Source organism: Equus asinus, chromosome 8, assembly GCF_041296235.1.
Source record: "Equus asinus isolate D_3611 breed Donkey chromosome 8, EquAss-T2T_v2, whole genome shotgun sequence".
In the NCBI taxonomy this organism is placed as follows: Eukaryota; Metazoa; Chordata; class Mammalia; order Perissodactyla; family Equidae; genus Equus; species Equus asinus.
In genome coordinates, this window is record NC_091797.1 from 52,101,444 (window position 1) to 52,122,867 (window position 21,424).

Genomic DNA, 21,424 nt, shown 5'->3' on the forward strand with positions numbered 1-21,424 from the left:
TGGCCCACAGCAAGACTATATTCTAATGAGCTAACCATGTACAGCAGCTTCTAACAGATTCTAAGCAGTGGTCAAACAATGTCTATAATTTGGGGTTTTCAATAAAGTAAAGGAAGCCATAGCAGTCCTCAGTCATACTGAGTCTCTCTCTGCAATGGCTTTATGTAACAGAAACTAAGCACATACTCATAAGCCGCAGATGCCTGGGGGATCAGACATATACATTGGTATTTTCTCAAGATCTAGCCCACTCAGAACCTGCTCTGCTTAGCCTGGCTCTTGACATCTTCCTCTGACATGAGGATGAGCCAAGATTTTCTCGCTTGGTAACTAGTTGATGCCGTAAGAGGTGAGGTCATTTGGGAGGCCTGGATTTAGACAAATGAAGGTGTATATGTTTGTGTCCTGGGTGAGAGAGAGAAAAAAAGGAAAAAGAGAAGGAGATGGTGTGTTTCTTATAAATGCTTTTTTTTTTTGTTTGAGGAAGATTAGCCCTGAGTTAATATCTACTGGCAATCTTCCTCTTTTTGCTGAGGAAGACTGGCCCTGAGCTAACATCCAGGCCCATCTTCCTCTACTTTATATGTGGGACACCTGCCACAGCATGGCTTGACAAGCAGCGTGTAGGCCCACGCCGAGGATACGAACCTGTGAACCCCGAACTGCTGAAGGAGAGGCTGCAAACTTACCCACTGCACCACCAGGCTGGCCCCCTAAATGCATTTTATATAAATGTAAGTACCCACTTATATGACAAGTCCAGAACAGGAAAAACTATAAACCGAACAGATCAGAGGCTGCTTGGGATAGGGGGTTAGAGCAGTGCTTAACTGCAAATAGACACAAGGGAACTTTCTGGGCTGATACAAGTGTTCTAACTGTACAATCTAGATTGTGGTGAGGGTTGCATAGCAGTATAAATTTACTAAAACTCATCACACTGTATACTCAAAAGGGATGAATTTTTAAAAATCCATTTACAATAGCAACAGAAAGAATAAAATGCTTATGAATAAATTTAACCAAAGAGATATAAGACTTCCACTCCGAAAACTACAAAACATTGCTCAAAAAAAGAAAAGAACATTTTAAAAAAAACTGGAAAGACATCCTGTGTTCATCGACTGGAGGACTTAACATTGTTAAGATGTCAATACTTCCCAAACCTAGAGTCCATGCAATCCCTGTCAAAATGCCAATGGCCTCTTTTGCAGGAATTGGAAAGCCAATCCTCACATTCATATGGAAGAGCAAGAGGTCTCAGCCGAAACAATATTGAAAAAGTACAAAGTTGGAGGACTCACACTTCCTGATTTCAAAACTCACTACAAAGCTACAATATTCAAAGCAGTGTGGTAGTAGCATAAGGACAGACACATAGACCAGTAGAACAAAATTGAGAGGTCAGAAATAAATCCATGTATCTACGGCCAAATGTTTTTGGACAAGGATGCCAAGACTGTTCAATGGGGAGAGAATAATCTCTTCAACAAATGGATACCCATGTGCAAAGGAATAGAGTTGGACCACTACCTCATCCCATATACGAAAAATTAACTCAAAATGGGTAAATGACCTGAATGTAAGATGTAAAACTATAAAACTCCTCAAATAAACCATAGGAGTAAATCTCCATTACCTCTGATTTAGCAATGGATTCTTATATATGACACCAAAAACACAAGAAACAAAAGAAAAAGGAGATAAATTGGACTTCATCAAAATTAAAAACTTTTATGCATGAAAGGACATTATCAAGAAAGTGAAAGACAACATACAGAATGGAAGAAAATATTTATAAATCATATATCTATTTGATATATGATGTCTAGTATCCAAAATATATAATAAACTCATAATACTCAACAACAAAATACCCAATTAAAAAATTGGCAAAGGAACTGAATAGACATTTATCCAAAGAAGATATATAAGTGGCTGAAAAGCACATAATATGTTCAGAGCTGGCCCTGATGGCCTAGTGGTTAAAGTTCGGCATGCTCCACTTCAGTGGCCCAGGTTTGGTTCTGGACAAGGAACCGCACCACTCATCTGTCAGTAGTCACGCTGTGGTGGTGGCTCACATAGAAGAACCAGAAGAATTTACAACTATACACAAATATGTACTGGGGCTTTAGGAAGAAAAACAAAAGGAAGAAAAAGGAGGAAGATTGGCAACAAATGTTAGCAGAGGGCAAATCTTCCCCTGCAAAAAAACATAACAAATAAGTTAAAAAATATATATATTCAACATCACTAGCTATTAGGGAAATGCAAATCAAAGCCATGGTGAGATACCACTTCACCCACCAAGATGTCAATACTAACTACTGCTATTACTACCAATAATAATAATGGAAACTACCAAGCATTGGCAAGGATGTGGAGAAATTGGAACCCTTGCGTATTGCTGGTGAATATGTGAAATGGTGCAGTCTATGTGGGAAACAGTTTGGTGGTTCCTCAAAAAGTTAAACATAGATTTACCATAAGACCCAACAATTCCACTTCTCGGTATATACCCATAAGAATTGGAAGCAGGGACTCAAGCAGATACTTGTGTGCCAATGTTCATTGCAGCATTAGTCACAATAGCCAAAAGAGGTAAACAACCCAAACGTCCATCAACAGATAAATGGACAAACAAAATGTGGTACATACATATTATGGAATATTATTCAAACATAAAAACAAATGAAGTTCCGATACATGATACCACATGAAAACATGCTAAGTGAAATAAGCTAGATACAAAGGACAAATATTTTATGATTCCACTTATATGAAATACCTAGACTAGACAAATATATAGAGGCAGAAAGTAGAATCCTAGTTGCTGGAGACTGAAGGGAAAAGGAAATAGGAAGTTATTATTTGGTGGTTACAGAGTTCCTGCTTGGGGTTATGAAAAAGTTTTGGAATAGATGGTGGTGATTTTTGCACAACACTGTGAATGTAATGAATCCTACAGAACTGTAACTTAAAATGGGTTAAAATGGCAAATTTCATGACGTATGTACTTTACCAGAATAAAAAAATAAAGGCAACCAAGTCACCCTGATGAAATTAAGAAATTCTGATTTCAAAAATAACACATAGTGTACAAAGATTGTATCTGTTTTTTATCACCCTTGAGTAAACCCAATCCTGTTTAATATGGAATTTGACATACATGAGCGCTCATTAAATGTTGACCAACTCTTAAAAAAGTGGAGTGATAGAAAAAACAATTATGAGAGGAATAGCTCATAAACTATAAGGACAATATTAAGATTTACCACGTAGTATTAATAGACAGAAATCTTCCAAGCAGTGAAATATGTTTGCTGAATGAGAAAAGAGATTTCTCTCTATTAAAACAGTTGCTGGTCTGGTATGCTGCCAAACTCCCAGAAATTATGAACATGGAAGATGTTGGAATTTTCCGTGTACATGAATGACAAAAATTGTAAATAAAGGGCACCAATTAAAGCATTTTCTTACTTGTTAAAGCAAAATATGCCTAAAACACTGCCAATAATTTTCAGATGTCAGCCAACAAGTGACACAATCACCAAATCTCTACTGGAGTTTATTTTTCAGCCACATTCTTGCCAACCCAAGCTTTTTAAATCTCTCATCTGCCATCTTGGCTGGAGAGGACTATTCCCATGCTGGTGATGGAATTTAGTGTGAGGCTCAAAGGGACAGGTCTGTGGTTTTCCTCACGTCAGCCACACTTGAAGTCCTACTGACTTGAGGGTCATCTGCTCTACTTAGAGGGGTCACTGGTAGGGAGAATCTTTTTTGTTTCTTGTCGCTCACTGCTTTCCATGGTACGATATTCCTTTTATGGGTTTCTAAGGGATTAGGGATTACCCAAGAAAACGGAGATTTATTTCATATTGGAAACATATTTTTTCGTGTTTTTACATATTGATTAGTCTTTTGTAATTGGATTTATGGAGTCAGGCTGGAGCAGGGGACTCACTGGTCATTTTGAGTATGTCATCTGGTTATATCTCTTATTAGATTAACCTGGCATCTGAGACGCAGATACCAAGATGCAATTTAATGGGTGTAATGGGCTGAATTATGTCCCCTCAAAATTCATATATTGAAGCCCTAACCCCTAGTGCATCAGAACATGACTGTACTCGGAGATAGGGTCTTGAAGAGGTAATTAAGTTAAAATAGGGTCATTAGGTTGGACCCTAATCCAATATGACTGGAGTCCTCATAAAAAAGAGGAAATTAGGACACCGACACATAAAGGGAAGACCCTGTGAAGACACAGGGAGAATTCAGCCATCTGAAAGCCAAGGAGAGGGGCCTCAGAAGAAACCGATGCTGCCAACACTTTGATCTTGGACTTCCAGCCTCCAGAACTGTGAGGAAATAAATTTCTGTTGTTTAAGCCACCCAGTCTGTAGTATTTGCTGTGGTAGCCTAAAAGCACAAGCAAGAGATTTATTGAGGAAAGTGCCTGTGAAGAAAAAAGGGGAGAGAAAACAGAAGGAGGTAGAGAGTGCCTGAGACTACAGTGCAGGTTTGACATCTGTGGGGTGAGAGAGAAGAGGAAGGAGAATTCGGTAGGACGAGCCTCAGACTGTGGCAACTGTATGGGGAGTCCCTGAGGAAAGGCGGCCTGTTAGAGAAGTCCTGCATCCTCCGGCTCTGGCACCCCTGCCATGCTCATCATCGGCTGGAAGCAGCCCAGGAGAGCGTGCAGTGGCTGGGGATGTCAGCCAACCCTACTCCCCACGACACGTCCTCTTAAAGGGAGACCCGAACTGTGCACCTCTGCTGCTGCCACACTATGACAGACTGGGGGCCTGCCTCTGGCCTTTCCCTTCCAAAAGACCCCCTCTTCCTTGTCTTCCCTTAGCACTTCTGTAGGAGCTCACGAGAAATAGCAGAAAATCAGAGTTGACCAGAAGTAATAGGCTAAACAAGGGCATGGAGGCCAAACTACTGGAAAAATGAGGGGAAAATTTCAGTCTGCCCTAGTTTCAAGAGTCAAAACCACAGTCTGAGAAACCCCTTCCCAGGCTAGTGATGTCTCAGTACCAAGGGCTATGTGTAAAATGCCCTCCTGATTGTGTCATTCCTTTGTTCAACATTGTTCTCCTGCTCTTCACTGCCCACGACAGTGGACTCCAGCTCCTCCAAAGAAAACTTTTTGAGCATGCCCAAAATATATAGACCCACATATATATTTACATGCATGTTCTACTACACAAATGAAATAATATACTATACAAATAATATCAGATACAAATAACATGCATGTTTTAAATACATTTAAAAATATATACAATTAAGAATGAAAAAGGATGCCATAATTAAATATAAATAGAATTTCTAACATTTCCTCCATACTCCACTTTGGACACCACTTTCTTGTTGGATAAAGTCTAAAATACTTAATGTAGCATGAACACCCTTCAGGTTCCAAGCCCTTTCTCCCCTCCCTGTTTTACGTTGCATGCCTCCATATGCGCATCCTACCCCTTTTTCCAAACACATCATGATCACTCATGTCTTTGCACTACTGTTTCCTCTTTCTGAAATGCCCTTCTCGGTCTCATTTTCCCGGCCAGCTCCTACTCATTCTAGGACAGTAATGACCTAACTCAAGGGTCACCTATGGGTGATTATGTTTAGGGATAAGGTTAGGTGTCTCTCTTGTCAGCTCTCATAGCCTCACACCTCCCTGGGCTACCTGCCTCAAAGCACTTCTTCCCTTTACTGTAATTTTTTGTTTACATAGCTGTATTTTCTACTTGGTTTTGAGGGCATGAGTTTTTGTCTGGTCCACTCTTGTGACCCCAGCAACTATCACAAAACCTGTGTGCTTGGCACTCAACAGGCATTCAATGAATTTTTGATTAATGACTCCTTCATAAGACTCACTTTTACAAGGTCCCTGAATGTTTCCGACGGAGGTTGCCCTATAAACCGTTACAATGTGGTTCTATTCTACTAGAATTCATGTATACCTCATTCAGAGAATATCTACAGGGAGTTACTTTTCTAGCAGAGGTTACGTTTTTCTTAAGTCTGTGGTTTTGGTTGGTCCATAGATTGAGCACATCACAATCACTTGGGACACGTGATAAAAATATAGGCTCTCCTGTGGTGAGACTGGAGCTGAGAAAGGGGTGTGTGTGTGTGTGTGTAAATGCACAGCCATTTGGGGGATCAAACTACTCATAGTTTCTCACAATGCCCCACATTTGCAAAACTAATGCCTGAAGTTAAGATTATAGTCTCTGCTGTAGACTGAATGTTTGTGTCCTCCCAAAGTTCATATGTTGAAGCTTGAATCCCCACTGTGATGATATTTGGTGTTGGGACCTTTGGAGGTAATTAGGGTTAGATTAGGTCATGACGGTGGAGCCCTCCTGATGAAATTAATGCCCATATTAAAAAGAGGAAGAAATATGAGAGTTCCCTCTCTGTGCCGTGTGAGGATACAGCAAGAAGGCAGCTGTTTGCAATCCAGGAAGAGGGCTCTCACCAGACACCGAATCTGCTAGAACCTTGATCTTGGACACCTGAGCCTCCAGGACAGTGAGAAATAAATATTTTTTGTTTAAACCACCTAGTTTATGGTATTTTGTTACGGCAGTTGGAACTAAGATAGTCTATCACTCTGAAAAAGAACAGAATTAATTGGCCTCATGAGCCCCTTTCTCTAATCGAGTGAGCCGGCTGGCGTGCTTTTTGATGGTGGTGAGATAGGAGGCAAAGACACTCCCTCAAAGAGCAAGGAAATTGGGGAATAAATATTGTTCTTCTCAATCACACTGCCATTGTGGAGACTCAGTGCTCTAGAGATTTCTGTCGTCAGCAATAGAACTACCCAGTTGGAGCCCACCTCCATCGCTCCCCCATTTATCCATTATACTTCTTTGTTCAATGTGCCATTCTAAGGGCATTTCTGTGTGGTTATTTTTCAGTTTTCATAACAGTATTTGAGAATTTTGTTCATTCCAGTTTGCATAAAGAAAAATCTGGGCATAGAGGTTATTCCATGTCAGGCAGAGCCACTGAAAGGATCTTAGCTCTTCTGTTAAGCTTTATTGTTTTGTTTTTCTTTGTTATATTGTTTGGTTCTTTAATATAACCTTTGGTTCACATACTCTTGAGAATATTTTAAAAGTATGGATATACCACTTGAATCATAATATTTTCCCATTTCACTAGTTAAATTATTTTGATTAAAATATTTTTAGGTGGAAACAACCCCAATATCCATCAAGTGATGCGTGGGTAAACAAAATGTGGTGTATCTGTACAATGGAATATTATTCAGCCATAAAAAGGAATGAAGTACTGACACGTGCTACAACATGGATAAACCTTGAAAATATTATGCTAAATGAAAGAAGACAGAAACAAAAAGCTAAATATTGTATGACTCCATTTATATGAAATGTCCAGAACAAGCAAATCCGTGGAGACAGAAAATAGATTTGTGGTTGCTGGGACCCAGAGGCAGGAACAAGGACTTACTGCAAATAGGCATTCTTTTTGGTGGGATGGAAATGTTCTAAAATTGGATTGTGGTGATGGTTGCATTTAGTAGATTTAAATCTACTAAAAATCATTGAATTGCACACTTAAAGCAACTAAATATTATGCTAATTAGATTACACAAATTACACTAATTTATTACATAAATTAGACACGAATAAAATTGTTTAAAAACTGTTTTTAAAATGCAGAGTAAATTAATGAAGGCCTATAAGTTAGTCCTGAATCAAACATTATTAGGAATGCACAGAAGAAATACTGAAAGAAACTATACAAACATTGTGGATGGCTGCTTTTGAGTCCTGGAAAATATTTTTATTTTTTATTTTCTTCTTTATCCTTTGTGTTTTTTCTATTCTTCTTTCTTTTTTTTCTTTGTAAGATTAGCCCTGAGCTAACTACTGCCAATTCTCCTCTTTTTGCTGAGGAAGACTGGCCCTGAGCTAACATCCATGCCCATCTTCCTCTACTTTATACGTGGGACGCGTACCACAGCATGGCTTTTGCCAAGTGGTGCCATGTCCGCACCTGGGATCCAAACCGGCAAACCCCGGGCCGCTGAGAAGTGGAACGTGCGCACTTAATCGCTGTGCCACTGGGCCAGCCCTGTGATTTTTCTAAATTATCTACAGTGAGGAAATAGGTTAAAGGTATATTATCATTTAAATATTTTCTCATATCATATATCTGGGCAGATAATAAAACCTAAAGATGTTTCTATTTAAATAACTAGTGATCAAAATAATCATCGGAGATTTTACTAACCAAAAGACTTTCAACTGGTGTTAAACTGACTCAGTTACATGTAAGCACAGCACACTCATATTCTGGCTGTGACAGAGAAGGCTGGATCCTAATAACCATGCCAACAAGAATAAACATAAAAGCTGGATAAGATGCAAAAGAATAATAACAGCCACCACCAAAACGAATAAATAAGAAAACAAAGGGCAGCTTCTTTAAGGCATCAGCAATCAACCAAAGCAGCCAGGCATGCAGAGACCGAGACCCTGGTTAGGTGATACCAACGTTTGCCACTACCTTTCCCACTTGAAGCAGCTGCTGATTCCAACACTGTGTATAAATAGGGCAAGAGGCTGAAACACCAAGCAGAAGGCAGCCGCTGAGAGACTTTAAAGGAAAACAAAGGTTTGGCAGTTTTACAGTGCTGGGGAGACAGAAGCTGGAGTTCAAAGCCTGCTAAATACTCCACTTTTCAGTTGAGAATCTTAAAGGACTATGCCCTATGGCAAGTTTCTTTACCTTGGCACTGTTGACTCGCTGGGCTAGAAAATGTGTGTGTGTAGGGAGCTGTCATGTGCCTTGTGCAGAAACTGATAGAACAAGCAGATAAATAACCAGATTAGATCTAAACAATGTAATTAGACAACAGTAATTTAGCAATACGATTTAAACAACATAGAAAACAAACTAATTCATATAAAAAGAACCGTATGCCCAACACCTGCAAAATACCCAAACTTTTTTAGTACACATGGAATATTTAACGAAATGGATCATAAACTGGGCCAAAAAGCAAGCCTCTACAATTTCAAAGGATTAAATTTATACAGACTTCTCTCATCGTAGTGGAATTAAGCTAGAGATCATTAACAAATGATAACCAGATTTATCCCCAAGCACTTGAAGGTTAAAAAGTGTAATTCTAAATAACCAACAGATCAAGAGCAGGTTACAGTAAAAAATAGAAAACATTTTGAACTAAATAATAATTGTTATGGACTGAATGTTTGTGTCCCTTCACAATTTATGATGTTGAAATCCAGTCCCCAGTGTGCTGGTACTTGGAGGCGGGGCCATTGGGTGGTGGTTCGGTCATGAGAGCGGAACCCTCGTGATGGCATTGGCGCCCTTGTAACCAGCCAGGGAGCTAGGTCGCTCTTTCTCCACCGCGGGAGAATACAATGAGAAGTCAGCAGTCTGCCGCCCTGAAGAGAGCTGACACCCTCATCTCAGACTTCCAGCCCCCAGAACTGTGAGAAATAAATTTCTGCTGTTTATAAACCACCCAGTCTAGGGTACTTTGTTATAGCAGTCCAAGCTGACTATGAAAATAGAAAATATCAAAACTTTTGACATGAAGTTAAGATAGTGATTAGATGGAAATTTATAGCCTTAAATGCATGAATTAGAAAAAAGGAAAGCCTAAAAGCAAATGATCAAACAAGAACCTAGAGAAAAGAAGAACAAATTAAAGAAAGTAGAAGGAAAGAAATAATATAGATGAGAGCAGAAATTAAGGAAATAGAAAACAAATTGACAATAGAAAAAATTTAGTTAAAACTTCATCCTTTGAAAAATTAACTCCTAGCAGAACTGATCAAGAATAAAGAGCACAAGTTACCAACACCAGGAATAAAAAACAGAATGTCATTACAGATCCTATGTATATTAAGAAAATAAGGAGATATTATGAATAAGTTCATGCCAATAAATGGAACATCTTGGTAAAACTGGCACTTTTTTTGTATACCATAACGTACTAAAAGAGAATAATAAGGGAAATAAGGGAATGGGAAATAAGAAGAAATTGAAGGTCTGAATAATTAAAAACCTTCCTATAAAGTAAACTGTAGGCCCAGATGGCTTTACCAGGAATTTTTTCAAGTATCTAATAAAGAAATAATATCAACCTTCCATACAATTATCCAGATGACATGACCTTACAACTCATTTTTTGAGGCCAGAGTAACTTTTTTAAAATTTGAGTTCATAGTAGTTTACATCATTGTGAAATTTCAGTTGTACTTTATTTCTTGTCTGTCACCACATGGGTGCTCCCGTTCACCCCCTGTGCCCAGCTCCCACCCCTCTTCCTCTGGTAACCACTGAACTGTTATCTTCGTCCATGTGCTTGTTTATATTCCACATATGAGTGAAATCATCTGGTGTTTGTCTTTCTCAGTCTGGTTTATTTTGCTAAGCGTAATTCCCTCCAGCCCCATCCATGTTGTTGCAAATAGGATGATTTTGTCTTTCTTTCTGGCTGAGTAGTATTTCATTGTGTATACAAATATACCATATATTTTTTTATCCAATCATCAGTCAATGGGCACTTGGATTGTTTCCGTGTCTTGGCTATTGTGAATAGTGCTGCAAGGAACACATGGGTGCATATGTTACTTTGGAATGTTGATTTCAAGTTGTTTGGGTAGATACCCAGTAGTGGAATAGCTGGGACATATGATATTTCTATTTTTAGTTTTTTGAGGAATCGCCATACTGTTTTCCACAGTGGCTGCACCAGTTTACATTCCCACCAGCAGAGTATGAGGGTTCCCTTCTCTCCACACCCTCTCCAACATTTGTTATTTTTAGTCTTAGTGATTATAGCCATTTTAACAGGTGTAAGTTGGTATCTTAGGGTACTTTTGATTTGCATTTCCCTGATGGTTAGCGATATTGAATATTTTTTCATGTGTTTATTGCCCATCCGTATATCTTCTTTGGAAAAATGTCTCTTCATACCCTCTGCTCATTTTTTGATCAGGCTGTTTGTTTTTTTATTGTTCAGTTGTGTGAGTTCCTTATCTATTATGGAGATTAACCCCTTCTGGGATATATGATTTGCAAAAATTTTCTCCCAATTGCTGGGTTGGGCTGTCTTTTGGTTTTGATCCTAGTTTTTTTTTCTTTTTGTTTTGCAGAAGCTCTTTAGTCTGATGAACTCCCACTGGTTTATTTTTCTTTTGTTTCCCTTGTCTGAGAAGACATGGTATTTGAAAGGATCCTTTTAAGTTTGATGCCAAAGAGTATACTACCTGTATTATCTTCCAGGAGTTTTACAGTTTCAGGACTTATCTTCAAGTCTTTGATCTATTTGAGTTTATTTTTGTGTATGGCATGAGATAATGGTCTACTTTCATACTTTTGCATGTGGCTGTCCAGTTTTCCCAACACTACTCATTGAAGAGACTGTCTTTTCTCCATTGTATGTTCTGGGCACCTTAGTTGAAGATTAGCTGTCCATAGATGTGCAGTTTTATTTCTGGGCTTTCAGTTCTGTTCCATTGATCTGTGTGTCTGTTTTTGTACCAGTACCATGCTGTTTTGATCACTATGGCTTTGTAGTACATTTTGAAGTCAGGGATTGTGATGCCTCCAGCTTTGTTCTTTTTTCTCAGAATTACTTTAGAAATTCAGGGCCTTTGGTTGCCCCATATGAATTTTAGGATTCTTTGCTCTAATTCCGTGAAGAATGTCATTGGGATTCTGATTAGGATTGCATTGAATTTGTAGATTGCTTCGGGTAGTAGGGACATTTTAACTATGTTTATTCTTCCAATCCATGTGCATGGAATCTCTTTCCATCTCTTTATGTCATCATCTATTTCTTTCAATAATGTCTTGTAGTTTTCATTGTATAAGTCTTTCACCTCCTTAGTTAAATTTATTCCTAGGTACTTTATTCTTTTTGTTGCAATTGAAAATGAAATTGTATTCTTGAGTTCTCTTTCTATAAGTTCACTATTAGAGTATAGATATGCAACTGATTTTTGTAAGTTGACTTTGTACCCCACAACTTTACTATAGTTGTTAATTATTTCTAATAGTTTTCTGGTGGATTCTTTAGGGTTTTCTGTATATAAGATCATGTCATCTGCAAACAGTGAGAGATTCACTTCTTCATTCCCTATTTGGATTCCTTTTATTCCTTTCTCTTGCCTAATTGCTCTGGCCAAAACCTCCAGTACTATGTTGAATAAGAGTGGTGATAGTGGGCATCCTTGTCTTGTTGCTGTTCTCAGAGGGATGGCGTTCAGTTTTACCCCATTGAGTATGATGTCGGCTGTGGGTTTGTCATATATGGCCTTTATTATGTTCAGGTAACTTCCCTCTATCCCCATTTTGTTAAGAGTTTTTATCATAAATGGCAGTTGGATCTTGACAAATGCTTTCTCTGCATCTATTGAGATGATCATGTGGTTTTTATTCCTCATTTTGTTAATGTGGTGTATCATGTTGATTGATTTTGCTAGATGTTGAACCATCCCTGTATCCCTGGTGTAAATCCCACTTGATCATCATGTGTGATCTTTTGATGTATTGCTGTATTTGGGTTGCAAATATTACATTGAGGATTCTTGCATCTATGTTCATCAGCGGTATTGGCCTGTAATTTTCCTTTTTGTGTTGTCCTTGTCAGGCTTTGGTATCAGAGTGATGTTGGCCTTGTAGAATGTGTTAGGAGGCATTCCATCGTCCCTAATTTTTTGGAATAGCTTGAGAAGGATAGGTATTAAATCGTCTCTGAATGTTTGGTAGAATTCCCCAGGGAAGCTGCCTGGTCCTGGTCTTTGATTCTTTGGGATGCTTTTGACAACTGTTTCAATCTCTTTACTTGTGATTGGTCTATTCAGATTCTCTATTTCATCTTTATTCAGCTTGGGGATGTTATAAGAGTCTAAGAATTTATCCATTTCCTCTAGATTATCCATTTTGTTGGCATATAGTTTTTCATAGTATTCTCTTATAATTTGTTGTATTTCAGTGGTATCCTTTGTTATTTCTCCTCTTTAATTTCTAATTTTATTTATCTGAGGTTTCTCTCATTTTTTTCTTTGTAAGTCTGGCTAAGGGTTTCTCAGTTTTGTTTATCTTCTCAAAGAACCAGCTCTTCATTTCATTGATCCTTTCTGCTGCGTTTTTTGTTTCAATTGCATTTATTTCTGCTCCGATTTTTATTATTTCCCTCCTTCTGATGACTTTGGGCTTTGTTTGTTCTTCTTTTTCTAATTCAGTTGGATGTAGGTTGAGATTGCTTATCTGGGATTTTTCTTGTTTGTTAAGGAGAGCCTGTATTGTGATGAATTTCCCTCTTAGTACAGTTTTTGCTGCATCCCATGTGAGTTGGTATGGTATGTTTTCATTTTCATTTGTCTCCAGATATTTTTTGATTTCTCCTTTAATTTCTTCAGTGATCCATTGCTTGTTCAATAGCATGTTGTTTAGTCTCCACATCTTTGTCCTTTTCTCAGCTTTTTTCTTGTAATTAATTTCTAGCTTTATAGCATTGTGATCAGAAAAGGTGCTTGTTATTATTTCAATCTTCTTAAATTTATTGAGGCTTGCCTTGTTTCCCAACATATGGTCTATTCTTGAGAATGTTCCATGCATTGAGAAGAGCATGTATTCTGCTATTTTTGGATGGAGTGTTCTATATATGTCTATTAAGTCCAACTGTTCTATCTTTTCATTTAATTCCCCTGTTTCCTTATTGATTTTCTATCCATTAATGTGAGTGGAGTGTTGAGGTCCCCTACTATTATTGTGTTATTATTAATGTCTTCTTTTAGGTTTTTAATGGTTAATTTATGTACTTTTGTGCTCCTGGGTTGGGTGCATAGATATTTATAAGTGTTATTTCTTCTTAATGGAATTTTTGATCATTATATACTGCCCCTCTTTGTCTCTCTTTACCTGTCTTATCTTGAAGTCTACTTTCTCTGATAGAAGTATTGCAACATTCTCAAAGACAGACAATATGTTGGGAAGCAAGGCAAGCCTCAATAAATTTAAGAAGATTGAAATGATATCAAGCGTCTTTTCTGACCACAATGCTATGAAACTAGAAATTAACTACAGGAAAAAAGCTGGGAAAGTCACAAATATGTGGAGACTAAATAACATGCTACTAGACAACCATTGGATCAATGAAGAAATAAAAAGTGAAATTGAAAATATCTGGAGATAAAAGAAAATGAAAGTACGACATATCAGCTCAAGTGAGATACAGCAAAAGCAGTTCTAAGAGGAAAATTCCTAGCAATACAGGCCCACCTCAACAGACAAGAAAAATTTCAAATAAGTAATCTTAAACTACATCTAACGGAACTAGAAAAAAAAGACCAAACAAATCCCAAAGTCAGTAGAAGGAGGGCAATAATAAAAATTAGAGGGCTGGCCCTGTGGCCGAGTGCTTAAGTTTGCACACTCTGTTTCGGCGGCCTGGGGTTTCACTGGTTTAGATCCTGGGCGTGGACATGGCACCACTTGTCAGGCCACGCTGAGGCAGTGTCCCACATGTCACAACTAGAAGGATCCACAACTAAAATATACAACTATGTCCTGTGGGATTTGGGGAGAAAAAGCAAAAAAAAAAAAAAGATTGGCAATAGTTGTTAGCTCAGGTGCTGATCTTTAAAAAAAAAAATTAGAGCAGAAATAAATGAAATTGAGACCAAAAAAACAGAAGAAAGGATCAATGAGACTAAGAGCTGGTTCTTTGAGAAGATAAACAAAATTGACAAACCCTTAGCCAGACTCAGAAAAAAAGAGAGAAGTCTCAAATAAACAAAATTAAAAATGAAAGAGAAGAAATTACAATGGATACCACAGAAATACAAAGGACTATAAGAGAATTCTATAAAAAACCATATGCCAACAAATTGGATAACCTAGAAGAAATGGATAAATTCTTAGACTCAAACAACCTCCCCAAACTACTGAACCAAGAAGAAATAGAGAATCTGAATAGACCACCACCAGTAAAGAGATTGAGACAGTAATCAAAAACCTCCCCCAAAACAAAGTCCAGGATCAGATTGCTTCTCTGGAGAATTCTACCAAACATTCAAAGAAGATTTTTTTTTAATTGAGGTAACATTGGTTTATAACATTATATAAATTTCAGGTGTACATCATTATATTTCTATTTCTGTGTAGGTTACATCATGTTTACCACCCAAAGACTAATTACCATCCATCACCACACACATGTACCTAATCAGCCTTTTTGCCCTTCTTCCGCCACCCTTCCCCTCTGGTAACCACCAATCCAATCTCTGTCTCTATGTGGTTGTTTGTTGTTGCTTTTATCTTCTATTTATGAGTGAGATCATATGGCAATTGACTTTCTCCCTGACTTATTTTGCTTAGCATAAATACCCTCAAGGTCCATCCACCTTGTTGAAAATGGGGCAAGAGTTCATCTTTTTTATGGCTGAGTAGTATTCCATTGTGTAAATATACCACATCTTCTTTATCCATTCACCTCTTGATGGGCAGCTAGGTTGCTTTCTTGTCTTCGCTATTGTGAATAATACCACAATGAACATAGGGGTGCTTATATCTTTATGTATTCACGTTTTCATGTTCTTTGGATAAATATGTAGCAGCAGAATAGCTGGATTGTATGGTAGTTCTATTCTTAATTTTTTGAGGGATCTTCTGTAGTGGCTGTACCAGTTTGCATTCCCACTAGCAGTATATGAGAGTTACCTTTTCTCCACATTGTCTCTAACACTTATTATTTCTTGTCAATTATAGCCATTCTATTAGGAGTGAGGTGATATCTCATTGTGTTTTTGATTTGCATTTCCCTAATAATTAATGATGTTGAACATCTTCTCATGTGCCTGTTGACCATCTGTATATCTTCTTTGGAAAAATGTCCGTTCAGGTCTTTTGCCCATTTTTTAATTGGGTTGTTAGTTTTCTTGTTGTTGAGATGTATGAGTTATTTATAAATTTTGGATGTTAACACCTTATCAGATATATGATTTGCACATATCTTTTCCTAATTGTTCGGTTGTCTTTTTGTTTTGTTGATGACTTCCTTTGCTGTGCAGAAGCTTTTTAGTTTGATGTAGTCCCCTTTGTTTATTTTTTCTATTGTTTGCCCTGGCTGGTCAGATATGGTACTTGAAAATATGCTGCTAAGACCAATGTTGAAGAGTGTACTGCCTATGTTTTCTTCTAGAAGTTGTATGGTTTCAGGTCTTCCATTCAAGTCTTTAATCCATCATGAGTTATTTTTTGTGTATGGTGTAAGATAATGGTGTAATTTTATTCTTTTGCATGTGGCTGCCCAGTTTTCCCAACATGATTTATTGAAGAGACTTTCCTTTCTCCATTGTGTGTTCTTGGCTCCCTTGTGAAAGATTAATTACCCGTAGATGTGTGGGTTTATTTCTGGGTTCTTGATTCTGTTCCATTGATCTATGTGTCTGTTTTTGTGCCAGTATCATGCTGTTTTGGTTACTATAGCTTTGTGGTATATTTTGAAGTCAACGATTGTGATGCCTCCAGCTTCGTTCTTTTTTCTCTGGATTGCTTTGGCTATTTGGGGTCTTTTGTTGTTCCATATAAATTTTAAGATTCTTTGTTCTATTTTTTGTGAAAAATGTTGTTGGAACTTTGATAGGGATTGCATTGAATCTATAGATCACTTTAGGAAGTATGGACATTTTAACTGTTTATTTTTCCAACCCAAGAACATGGAATATCTTTCCATTTCTTTGTGTCTTCTTCAATTTATTTCAATAATCTTTTATAATTTTCAATGCACAGGTCTTTCCTCTCTTTGGCTAAATTTATTCATAGGTATTTTATTCTTTTTCTTGAAATTGTAAATGGGATTGTATTCTTAATTTCTCTTTCTGATATTTCAATGTTAGTGTATAGAAATGCAACGGATTTTTGCATGTTTATTTTGTATCCTGCAATTTTGCTATATTCATTTATTATTTCTAAAAGTTTTTGGTAGATTCTTTAGGGTTTTCTATATATAAAATCATGTCATCTGCAAATAGTGACAGTTTCGCTTTATCCTTTCCAACCTGGATCTCTTTTAATTCTTTTTCTTGCTTCGTTTCTCTGTCTAAGACTTCCAATACTGTGTTAAATAAGAGTGGTGAAAGTGGGCATCCTTGTCTCGTTCCTGTTCTCAGAGGGATAGCTTTCAGTTTTTCTCCTTTGAGTCTGACATTGGCTGTGGGTTTGTTATATATGGTCTTTATTAGGTTGATGTACTTTCCTTCTATATCCATTTTATTCAGAGTTTTTATTATAAATGTCTGCTGTATCTTGTCAAATGCTTTCTCTGCATCTATTGAGATGATCATGTGATTTTTACTCTTCATTTTGCTAATGTGGTGTGTCACATTGATTTGAGGATGTTGAACCATTTCTGCATCCCTGGAATAAATCCTACTTGATCATGGCATGGTGTATGATCTTTTTAATGCATTGTTGTATTTGATTTGCTAGTATTTTGTTGAGGATTTTTGCATACATGTTCATCAGTGATATTGGCCTGTAATTTTCTTTTTTTGTGTTGTCCTTGTCTGGTTTTGGTATCAGAGTAATGCTGGCCTCATAGATTGAGTTAGGAAGTATTCCCCATCTTCAATTTTTTGGGAGAGTTTGAAAAGGATTGGTATTAAATCTTCTTTGAAATAAACAATAGAAGAATTCAATGAAACTAAGAGATGGTTCTTTGAAAATATAAAAAAATTGGCAATTCAGTAATTATTAGAGAAATGCAAATCAAAACTACAATGAGATATCACCTCACACTCATCAGAATGGCTATAATTAACAAACAGGAAATAACAAGTATTGAAGAGGATGTGGAGAAAAGTGAACCCTCATACACTGCTGGTGGGAACTCAAACTTGGTGCAGCCACTATGGAAAACAGTATGGAGATTTCTCGAAAAATTAAAAATAGAGATACCATAGAATGCAGCTATCCCACTACTTGGTATTTATCCAAGGAACTTGAAATCAACAATTCAAAGAGATTTGTGCACCCCTATGTTCATTGCAGCATTATTCACTATAGCCAACACTTGGAAGCAACCCAAGTGCCCATCAACTGATGAATGGGTAAAGAAGATGTGGTGTATATATACAATGGAATACTGCTTAGCCATAAAGACAGACAAAATTGTCCCATTTGCAACAACATGGATGGACTTTAAGGGCATTATGTTAGGCGAAATAAGCCAGACAGAGAAAGACAAACACCACATGATTTCATTCATATGTGAAAGATAAATAAACACAAGGATAAAGAAAACAGATTAGTGGTTACCAGAGGGGAAGGGGGTGAGGAGGGGTGAAAGGTGTAAAGGGGCACATATATACAGTGACAGATAAATATTAGACTATTAGGGGGCTGGCCTGGTGGTGTATTGGTTAAGTTTTTGTGCTCCGCTTTGGTGGCCCAGGGTTTGTGGGTTTGGATCCTGGGTGCAGACCTGAACACTGTTCATCAAGCCATGCTGCGGCGGCATCCCATATATAAAATAGAGGAAGACTGGCACAGATGTTAGCTCTGAGACAACCTTCCTTAAGCAAAAGGAGGAAGATTGGAAACGGACATTAGCTCAGGGCCAATCTTCATCACAAAAAATAAAAATTGGACTATTGGTGGTGAGCACAGTGCAGTCTATATGGAAACTGATAAATAATAATGTACTCCTGAAATTACACAATGTTATAAAACATTATGACCCCAATAAAATAATTGAAAAAAAACCTAGGTAAAATGGCATAGAAGTCAGTACATTGGTTACTCTTGCAGAGAGTGAAGGAATGAGGGAGAGCTAATATCTGGGAGGTGGCACAAGAGAAGCTTTGGGATGCTGGGAACGTCCTATATCTTGATCTAGGGGGTGGTGACCTGGGTGTGTTAACATGGAAAAATTCACCAAAATGTACAATTGTGATTTGGGTGCTTTTTCTACTTCAATTAAAAAGTTTACCACAAAATGCTAACATAGATGGTTTACAATCAAGTCCATATAAGATGTCCTCTTACCTTTGCGTGCTTTCCTTATTGCACTTCCAATTACCCACTAATATTTTCATTTTCAGCAGTTCTGTGTCTTGGCTTTGCAAATTCTTAGCCAATCTGAGGTTGGTAAAGTAAGGCTTAAATGTCAATTACAATGGAAAAGGTTCTTTGTGAGGGCACCTGATCATTTGTGGACTTCCACTGTTCCACTGTTGATGAAGCAGCACAAAACGCAGTGTCTGCAGAACCGTTCACTGGAGCGAAGATGCTAACAAAATCAGCCAGAATTGAATTATATGCAAGTTTAATTTGCTTGTTTCTCTGTGGTACAATAATTTTAAAACTTATTCACCTAGACAACGGGCTAACCCAACACCACTGTAACTTTGAGACCCCACCTGCAATGAGAATTAAATCCACGCTCCTGATGATGGAGGAGGGTGCTGCACTGGCTCTTGCCTACTTCTCTGGCCTCATTTCCTCCCACTGTCCTGTGTCCATACCTTCTTCTGTCCCTCCATCTTTCCTTACATTCTCAGAGAGGGCTTTCCCAACCACGCATTTTATGGTAAGCTTCCTCCATCCCCATCACCATGTCTCAATAATCTGTTTTACATTCTTCTTCACAGTCATTGCTCCCTGAAATTCATTCTTTCTTTTTGTGTGTGTTTGTTGTCAGTCTCTCCCAGTGGAATGGAGGCTCCAGGAGAACAGAGGCTGTGTCTTGCTTCACCCCTATTTCCCCAGCACCTAGAACAGGACCTACAATGCCCGGTATATAGGAAGGTCTCAATATCTACCTGTTGTGAGGTGTTTATTCTTCAAAACCCCATTTTACAGACCAGAAAATGAAGCTAAAAAGGAAAAGTAACTTGGCTGAGGTCATATAGTTTGCATTTGATAGAGCTGGAATTCTACTCCAGATCTGTTTAGCTCCAAAGTCTGAACTTCTTAACCACTTCACTAAAACTGTACCACACCAGTTTACGTTGACAACTAAGTTGGCGTGTATTAGTGGGGGAAGGCTCCTGTGTGCAGCTGTGTCATTAGAGTCTCTTTCTTTGGTAAAACACCTGAGAAGACCTCTAATTTCAATAATGTGAGTAGATCTCCATGGAAACAGACTAAGTCATATTGGTTTATTTAAAATAGTGCTCCTCAAACTTGAGCAAGCCTCAGAATCACCTGGAGGGTTTGCTAAAAAACCAGATTGTGATCCTTCCCCGACCCTTCAGCCCTCCCTCCCAATTTTAGATTCAGCAGGTCTAGGGTAGGATTCCATCATTTGCACTTCTAACTCACAACTACACTTTGAGGGGGAACAAAAGAGTTAATTAGGGGTGGATAAATGGATAGTTAAAAACAAATGGCCTAAGGTCATCCATGATAACTTTGGCAATGTGGAGGAACTTGTGACCACGGTCCATGCCATCACTGCCACCCAGGAGACTGTGGATGGCTCCTCTGGGAAGGTATGGTGTGATGGCCAAGGGGCTGCCAGAACACGATCCCTGCTTCTACTGGTGCTGCCAAGGCTGTGGGCGAGTTCATCCTTGAGTGGAATGGGAAGCTCACTGGCTGGTCTTCCATGTCTCCATCCCCAATATGTCAGTCATAGATCTGATCTGCCACCTAGTGAAAGCTGCCAGATATGATGACGTTAAGAAGGTGGTGAAGCAGGGATCAGAGGGCCCCTAAAGGGCATCCTAGGCTACAATGAGCACCGGGTTATCTCTTGCAATGTTAACAGTGACATCACTCTTCCACCTTTGATGCTGGGGCTGGCATTGCCCTCAACGACAATCTGTCAAGCTCACTTCCTGATATGATAATGAATTTGGCTACAGCAACAGGGCAATGGACCTTATGGTCCACGTGACCTCCAATACGTAAGAGCCCCCTGGATCACCAGCCCCAGCAAAAGCATGAGAAGAAGAGAGACACCCTCAGTTGCTGGAGAGTCCTTGCCCCAACTTGATCTCCCAACACACTAAGAATCTTCCATCCTCAACACAGTTCCCACCCCAGACCCTCTGAAGAAGGGCAGGAGTTTAGGGAGCTCTACCCTGTCATGCACCATCAATAAAGTGCACCATACCCAGCCAAAAGAAAAAAAAACTTCATTAGGGATGGATAGATGGACAGCTAAGGGCTAAAGCAAATATGCTACAACATTAATAGTAGAAACTAGGGGACTGGTACATGGAGATTCACTGTAAAATCTTTCAATTTGCCTACGCTTTTGAAATTTTTCACAATAAGATGTTGGTGGAGGGGCCTTACTCAAAGATTGGGACTCCTTACGGAATACAGGTAGCAAGTTAGCAGGGATCCTGTTACTACAGTGTTAAAGCAAGCT

General features: G+C 38.3%; 1 pseudogene; it reads left to right on the forward strand.

The window, feature by feature from the left end:
• Positions 1 to 20,958, forward strand: part of LOC106841589 (glyceraldehyde-3-phosphate dehydrogenase-like) — a 38,845-nt pseudogene extending 17,887 nt beyond the window's left edge.
• The last annotated feature ends 466 nt before the right edge of the window (positions 20,959 to 21,424 follow it).